Source organism: Apteryx rowi, unplaced genomic scaffold (assembly GCF_003343035.1).
Source record: "Apteryx rowi isolate R43461 unplaced genomic scaffold, aptRow1 scaffold_283, whole genome shotgun sequence".
In the NCBI taxonomy this organism is placed as follows: domain Eukaryota; kingdom Metazoa; phylum Chordata; class Aves; order Apterygiformes; family Apterygidae; genus Apteryx; species Apteryx rowi.
In genome coordinates this window covers 66,209-73,016 of record NW_020449230.1, presented here as the reverse complement: position 1 = coordinate 73,016, position 6,808 = coordinate 66,209, and the positions used below count along the sequence as shown (strand labels likewise).

At 61.8% G+C, this 6,808-nt stretch overlaps 1 protein-coding gene across 1 annotated transcript in view; it reads right to left on the bottom strand.

Moving 5' to 3' along the window:
• The window catches only part of HMG20B (high mobility group 20B), a 9,320-nt gene extending 9,270 nt beyond the window's left edge, over nt 1-50 (bottom strand). The window contains exon 1 of the mRNA XM_026068999.1: nt 29-50. The gene's annotated coding sequence lies outside the window, so the exon portion shown is untranslated. The remainder of the gene's footprint in view (nt 1-28) is intronic.
• Between the last annotated feature and the right edge of the window lie 6,758 nt (nt 51-6,808).

Genomic DNA, 6,808 nt, shown 5'->3' with positions numbered 1-6,808 from the left:
CGCCGGCCCCTCCGCCGCCCTTCCTCACCCGGCCACGCCCCTCTATTATTATGCAAATCTGCAGCCCGCCTCGGCGCTCCCGATTGGCCTCCCGCGCGGAACCGTGGGGCCAGCAGCCCGGCGCGGATTGGCTGCAATGGGGTCTCGTCAGAGGGACGCGCGCCGGGAGGGGAGGGGGGGGAGAGGAGGTGGGCGGGGCTGGCCGGCGTTGCGTGCTGCCGTGCGCTGAGCTCGGCGCGCGCGGCGGGCTGCCCAGCCAATCAGAAGCCGGCGTGGGGATGGGGAAGTCTTGTGGGGAGGGCAGCGCCTTAAAGAGGCAACGACAGGCAAGGCGAGGGCCCACCTCAACCGTCCACCCGGGGGCGCCGCCAGCGCCCGCCTCGCCGTCCAGGCCGCGCAGCCCGGGGAGGGACCTCGGGGGCCCCCAGTGCCCACGCCGAGGGGTCCCGGGGCCCTCAGTGTCCCCTCACGGCTCCCGGTGACCCCAGTGCCTCCACACGGCTCCCAGTACTCACCCTGAGGGGTCCCAATCGCTCCCCACTGCTCCCAGTGCCCTCGGTGTCCACCCTGAGGGGTCCCAATCGCTCCCCACTGCTCCCAGTGCCCTCGGTGTCCACCCGTCCCAGTGCCCCCAGACCGCTCCCAGTGGCCCCAGTATGCCCCACGCTGCTCCCAGCGAGGCCATGGGGGGCCAGGGCCACGTCCCGTTGGGGCTTGGGGATCTCCAAGGGTGGCCCCAGTCCTAGCGACTGCCCACCCTCAAGGAGGAAAAAGTGTTTCATCCGGTGGGAATTTGTTCCAGCTAATGCTGTTGCTTCTCGTCCCGTCCTTGTGCCCCTCTGAGGAGCGTCTGGCTCGCAAACACCAAAACCGGGAGAACATCCCTTCCCTCACCTTGCTGGCCACCCACTGGCTGACAGAGCCCAGGACGCAGTTGGCCTTCCCAGCCCTGGTCCTGCTGCTTGCTGCTCACCAGGACGCCCAGGTCTCTTCTGCCAGGTGGCCCCAGCCTGTCCCACTCATGGGATTACTCCAGAGCAGGTGCAGGACTTCGTATTTGCATCTTCCAAGTCATCAATAAAGACATTAAGCAGTCTTGGCCGCAGTATTTACCCTTGGGGGACACCACGAGCGACTGGCCATCAGTTGGGCTTGGTACAACTGATCACCCCTCATTGAGCCCCACAGTGGGGCCAATTTCGCACCCACTTTATTGTCCGTTATCCAGCCCAGACCTCCCCAGTTTGGCTAGAGGGATGCTATGGGAGACCGTGTCAAAGTCCTTGCTAAAGCCAAAGAAAACCACATTCACTGCTCCCCTTGTCCACGCAGCCAGTCGTCGCATCGTAGGAGGCAATCAGGTTGGTGGGGCTCAGTTTGCCCTTGGTAAACCCGTTCCGGCCATTCCCGGCCACCTTGCTGCCCTTCACCCCCTTGGAAACGGCTCCCAGGAGGATTTGCTCCATCACTTTCGCAGGGACTGTGGTGGGGCTGACCCGTTGCTCCCCAGATCCTCCTGCCCTCCGTGCAGATCGGCGTGACACTTGCCTTTTCCCAGCCAGCAGGAACCTCCCCAGACCTCCACGATCTATCCAAGATGATACAGAGGGGACCAGCTCCCCCAGCAGCCTCAGCGCATCCCGTCAGGTCCCAGTGGGCACACAGCTGCGTGTGTCCCATTGGTTTTGGTGCTCCCCAACGCGACCCTCCTCGGCCGTGGGCGATGCTTCACTCCCCGCTGGGCTGGGCGCCAGGAGGCCTGACCCAGTGGCCGGCCCAAACAGTGCAAACCGGAGCGAAGAAGGCATCGAGCCTTTCCCCTGGCCTTTGGCACCGGCACCAAGCACTGGGTCCCCCTTGTCCTGGGCCGTCCGTTCAGTGCGCCAGTAGGGCTGCAGCTCGTGCACGCGGGCACGCTCAACACGCTCCAGAAACACCTGGGTTGCGTCCGTGGAAACCTTCAAAAAATAATTGCTTTGATGCGGAAAATCGCAACCTGGTTGGGGAAACCTTTGCAAAACATCATCGGCGTTTTATAAAACTAGGTAAAAATATACACCTTTTAAATCCCAGCCTTATTTAGCTGAGGTGCATCGTCATAACATACTGTTTTTTAAAAGCAGGTTTATTTTTAATCAGGATAATCTCTTAATGCCCAGCCCCATGTGATCTCTTACATTTGTTTACAGCAGGACACGAGCAGCTCAGGCTGCCACGATCAGTGCAAATTGCAGCCCCGAAGTGGGGAAACCGCGGGCCCCTGTGAAGTCTTTTGACTGTTTCAGTTCATTTAGTCCCTTCAAAGTGGAGGAATCGCGTGCACACAGAAGAGTTTGGCGGTGCAGACGCTCCTTTTAATCTCTAAATAAAGCCTGGCAGCAGAGGATGAGGTCTATTAGCTCTAGAAGCTTTAAAGACTGGGGGTGAAGAGACCATTAGTTCAGCTCCATAATGGTGCCAGTGCATCCTCGGGGTTATAAATCAGTCATGTTCAAACACACACTCAAATTTTCTTAATTTGTTTCTTCCAAAGCCAGCATACATCTAAAACCTCTGTCATCTCAAATCCGGTTGGAAAACCATGCTCTCTGAATTTCGGTTTCTATTCAAAAGAAGCCTGACCTGAGCATGCAAAAAAAAAAGAATGAATAAAAGAAATGAGCCCCCCCAAGACGCTAATCATCTGGTCTCCGAAACATGTTCTCATCGCTGTTCTCTAACAGAAAAATACGTAAACTGAGAACATGCAGATAAATATGCTGAGCAGCACAAGTCCTTACCAACGGCTTCATTTGTGCACAGGGAGGCCAGGGAGCAGCAAACGGACACTCGGGTCAAAGCCACGCTTCATTGGTAAAACAACATATTTTTCATTGCTTCCATCCCACTGGCCTTGTCCCTTCCTTGGGGAAATAACCCCAAAGAACAACCCCCTCCCCCTCCAGCTCTTCGAAGGACAGTAAAGCTCCAAACAGGTTTTCCCTGCTCCTGCTCACAGCAGGGCCCCACGGTCGGGGTCAGGACAAGGGAAGGGAGATGGACTTGCCGGGCGAGTCGGGTCTGGTGGCCCGTGTACCCCCTTCCTGGGGAAGAATCCAGGGCTGCACAGACTCAGCCACAGCCTCGTCCAGGCAGGGCTCTGGTGACACCAGAACCACACCAGCCTCTTCCTTGTGCGTGGGGCATCCCCAGGGCGCACGATGCATCGGGCACCAGATACCCAAAGTGCAGGATGCCCAGGGCACATGACGCCAAGAGCACACGATGCTCAAGGTGCAAGATGCCCAGGATGCACAATGCCAAGAGCACACGATGCCCAAGGTGCAAGATGCCCAGGATGCACAATGCCAAGAGCACATGATGCCCAAGGCGCAGGATGCCCAAGGCGCAGGATGCCCAGGGCGCACGATGCCCAGCGTACAGGATGCCCCAGGGGCACGATGCCAGGCACACGCGTTCAGCTGAGCTGCCCAGGACCCCGGTGGACATGCCCGGGGCTCCAGCTTGCCCCCCACACACGGGAGCCCTCCCCTCACCAGCAGCAGGGATCCCCAYGGCCTTGGTGCCTGGGGCTGCCATCACCGGTGGCACCGCGGCAGGGATTTGGGCCCTGCACGGGCCGTCACAACCCTGGCCTGAGCAGCATGAAGGCAAAATGCTGGGGGATGCCGTGGCCCACCCTGGCAGGGGGATTTCAATCACCAAGGGAGTTTTTGCTAAAACAGTTCCTTTAGGCAAATTAGGCAGGTGGTTTCTAGCTCTCTGAAACTGCAGGTGCTTTCACAGCATGTCACAGCGGACAGGACCTGAGTGGTGACGGGGCCGGRCTGCAGGGGTCGGGACCGAGCCACACATCAGGGAGCCGCACACAGCCCCGGCCACCGAGTCAGGAACTTTTCCTGGGCGACAGACACGATGCTTTTCCCTTCCACCCTTCGGATGTGCTTCATCAGCTCTGTTGTCCAGACACTGTTTTTATTTTCACTTCCTCTCGGCTTCCCTGATTCACCAGCCCGTCCTCACATGATGGGGAGGAAACTCTGAACGGGTGATGCAAGGGCCCGCAGCCCGGCTCCGGCCTCCCTTGCAGCCTTGGGGAGCTTCAGCAGAAATCACAAGACCTCGTGATAACGCAAATTGTTTGTTCAGAGCATCCCGGCCCTGGGGCTCGCCCGGCCGCTCCGGCCACCCCAAGGGCCAGCGGATGCAGTGACGGTCACCTCTTCCCTCCCAGCCCTATGACCCACTGCCTGCGAGGGCAATGCAGAGGGCACCGAAGGCCAAGGCCGACTGCATGGTGCAATACGGGGAAAACTTTGGGACGAAGCATCACTGGGAGCCGAGGCCGGAGCGATCTGCCTCTTGCACCCTCCGCTTGTCCTTTGCCCAGCTGATCTCTGCGGAGGCTGGCGGGGCGGCAGAGTTAGGAAGGGGGTGAGCAGCAGGGGCATGCCGGGGCCCCCTTCTCCTCTGCCGCCCCGCAGAGCCGCCTGCCCCAGGACCRCAGCCCTCTCCCCACGCGTGCACGGCTCTGCCCCGCGCTGGGGCCGTGCCCAGCAGCCCAGCGTTGGTACCCAGCGGTAGCAGCACCCAGGGCTGCACGAAGGTGCTTTTGCCGGCACAGGAGCCATCGGGGCAAGAGCCAGAGCAGGGGCACCGTGACACGATTCCCAGTCTGCCTAAGGSGAGCTGGAGCCAGCCAAGAGCATCCCCGCTGCAGCAGGCAAAGCCCTCACCCGACAGCGGGCAGGGGAGCCAGCACCCGAAGGACACCCCGAATCCCCACTGCAGGCCGGGCATCGCTCAGGCCCTGCTTGGATGCCAACCCAACCAAGCAAGGCCACCGCGGGCAGGGGACAGCGGCAGCCCCAGGATTAGTCCATGCTCCGGCCTCTGATCAGCCAAGCGGAGACTGTCACCATCGGCACCCTGGGCAGAGCGGGAGGCGTCGGAGGGAGGGCTCCAGATGCAAGGACAGGAGGCCTTGGGAGGAGGTTTATCCCACTGCCCAGGCAGGGTAAGCAGAACTGGAGATCAGAGAGCCGCTAAGAACCCATTTTAACCAGCAAGACTGCTTTGAACTTCCCTRTAATCACCAAGAAACTGTCTCACAGCAGAGGAAAACTTGCCTCCCGAAGGCTCCTTTCTCTGTGGGCTCTGCTGCGGGATGAGGGCTGAGCTGRCTAGCTCTCTTCCAGTACGGGCAGCGGACGCACGCTCATGTTACGTGATCACACATATCCCATTTCCAAGCTAAAAAGCACCTCTCCAGCGATTCCCGTGCACGGGTGAGCGAGGCGATGGGGCTCCTGAGCCAGCAGCCACCCCTAAGCACATCCCGCTGCCAGAAAAAGCCTCAGCAGGGGCCAAGCCATCACGTGAACCGCGATGCCCAGCGCTGCTGACGGGAGAGCAGAGRGTGCCCTGGGCGCTCCTCCAGCCTCCCGACGCGCGGAGGGATGTGAGCTGGTGCGGAACGGACCTGCTGCCCCTGCACACCTGCAGCGCTGGATAAATAATTCACTCGGGACACAATGACTCACACGGTTAGCATGATCCTGCGTGTAAACACGCTCCTGGCAGGAGACCCGGGCACAGGAGGGCCCCATCCCACGCAGGCAGGAGGGAAGCCCCGTGGGCCTTTGGGTGGCCCATGCCCGCTTGCGGCTGGCCTYGCTGATGGGACAGTCCCAGAGGTACCTGTGGGGCTGGTTTCCTGCATGGGCATTTTGGGCTGGGCTCCTCCAAGGCATTTTGGTGCCCGAGGGCATGCAGGAGCATGGGGTGCCAGCGGGGTGGAGCCGGAGCACAGACTCGCAGGCAAGGGGGACACCCAGCGTAGCCCAAAGCAACAAGCTGGGTGCAGGCTCTTACCCCTTCTCGCACCCTAGAGCGTGTTCCCCTCTTTCTGCCCCACTCCTGGGCGACAAGATGCCAGAGGGCAGGTATGGCAGCGACTTGATGTGCCAAGATCCCCCTTTGCCAGCCAGCAGTAGCCCAATCCCCTTAGGCACCCGGCACGTCCGTGAGGAAGAGCAGAGGGGTTGAGCAGCACCCGGACCCTGCCGGCCCTGCCTTGGCTTCGTGCACCCCTCTCCAACGCGAGGCTGGCCCCAAAAATCACCTGGGAACCGGCCGACACTTTACCCACCCCCTGCAATCTGCAATCTGCCCTGCAAAACCAAGTCCCCGGAGCCCAGAGTGCCCTGAGAGGGCGACGCAGTGGAGAGGTGTCCCCCAATGTCTCCCGCCCGGAGCAGCGCTCCTGGGCACCCACAGTGCATCTGGCAGCCGACCCGGCCGAGGGTGCAGTGCCTGGTGAGCAGGGAGTAGCTGCGGGTCCCTCTCTGCGGGGATGGCGCGCTGGGGCTGTGCATGGGGGAAACTGAGGCAGGTGGGGAGCAGGCAGCACCAGGACGAGAGGCTGGGGCATCCCGGCGCCAGGGACAGGCTGGGCAGTACCGAGGGCGCAGCGCTGGACGCCCCGCTGCCGGGGCTGGACCAAACCGGGCAGCACCGGGTGGGAGCAGCGGTGCGGCCCTGGGCCGAGGCAGGTGATGCTGGGCACGTGGGCTGCCCCGGTTCAGGGGACTGAGCCGGCTGGGGCTGGCTAACCCTGGCGGTACCGGGGGTGTCGGGGGACCGGGCCCGGCTGCTCTGGGTGGGACCAGGGAGCTAAGCCGGGCCAGGCCGCCCCGTGCAGTACCAGGTAGCTGAGCTGCCCTGGGCAGTACCGGGGAGCCGAGCCAGGCTGCACCGGGCAGTATCGGGGAGCCGGGCCAGGTCACCCTGGGCAGTACCGGGGAGC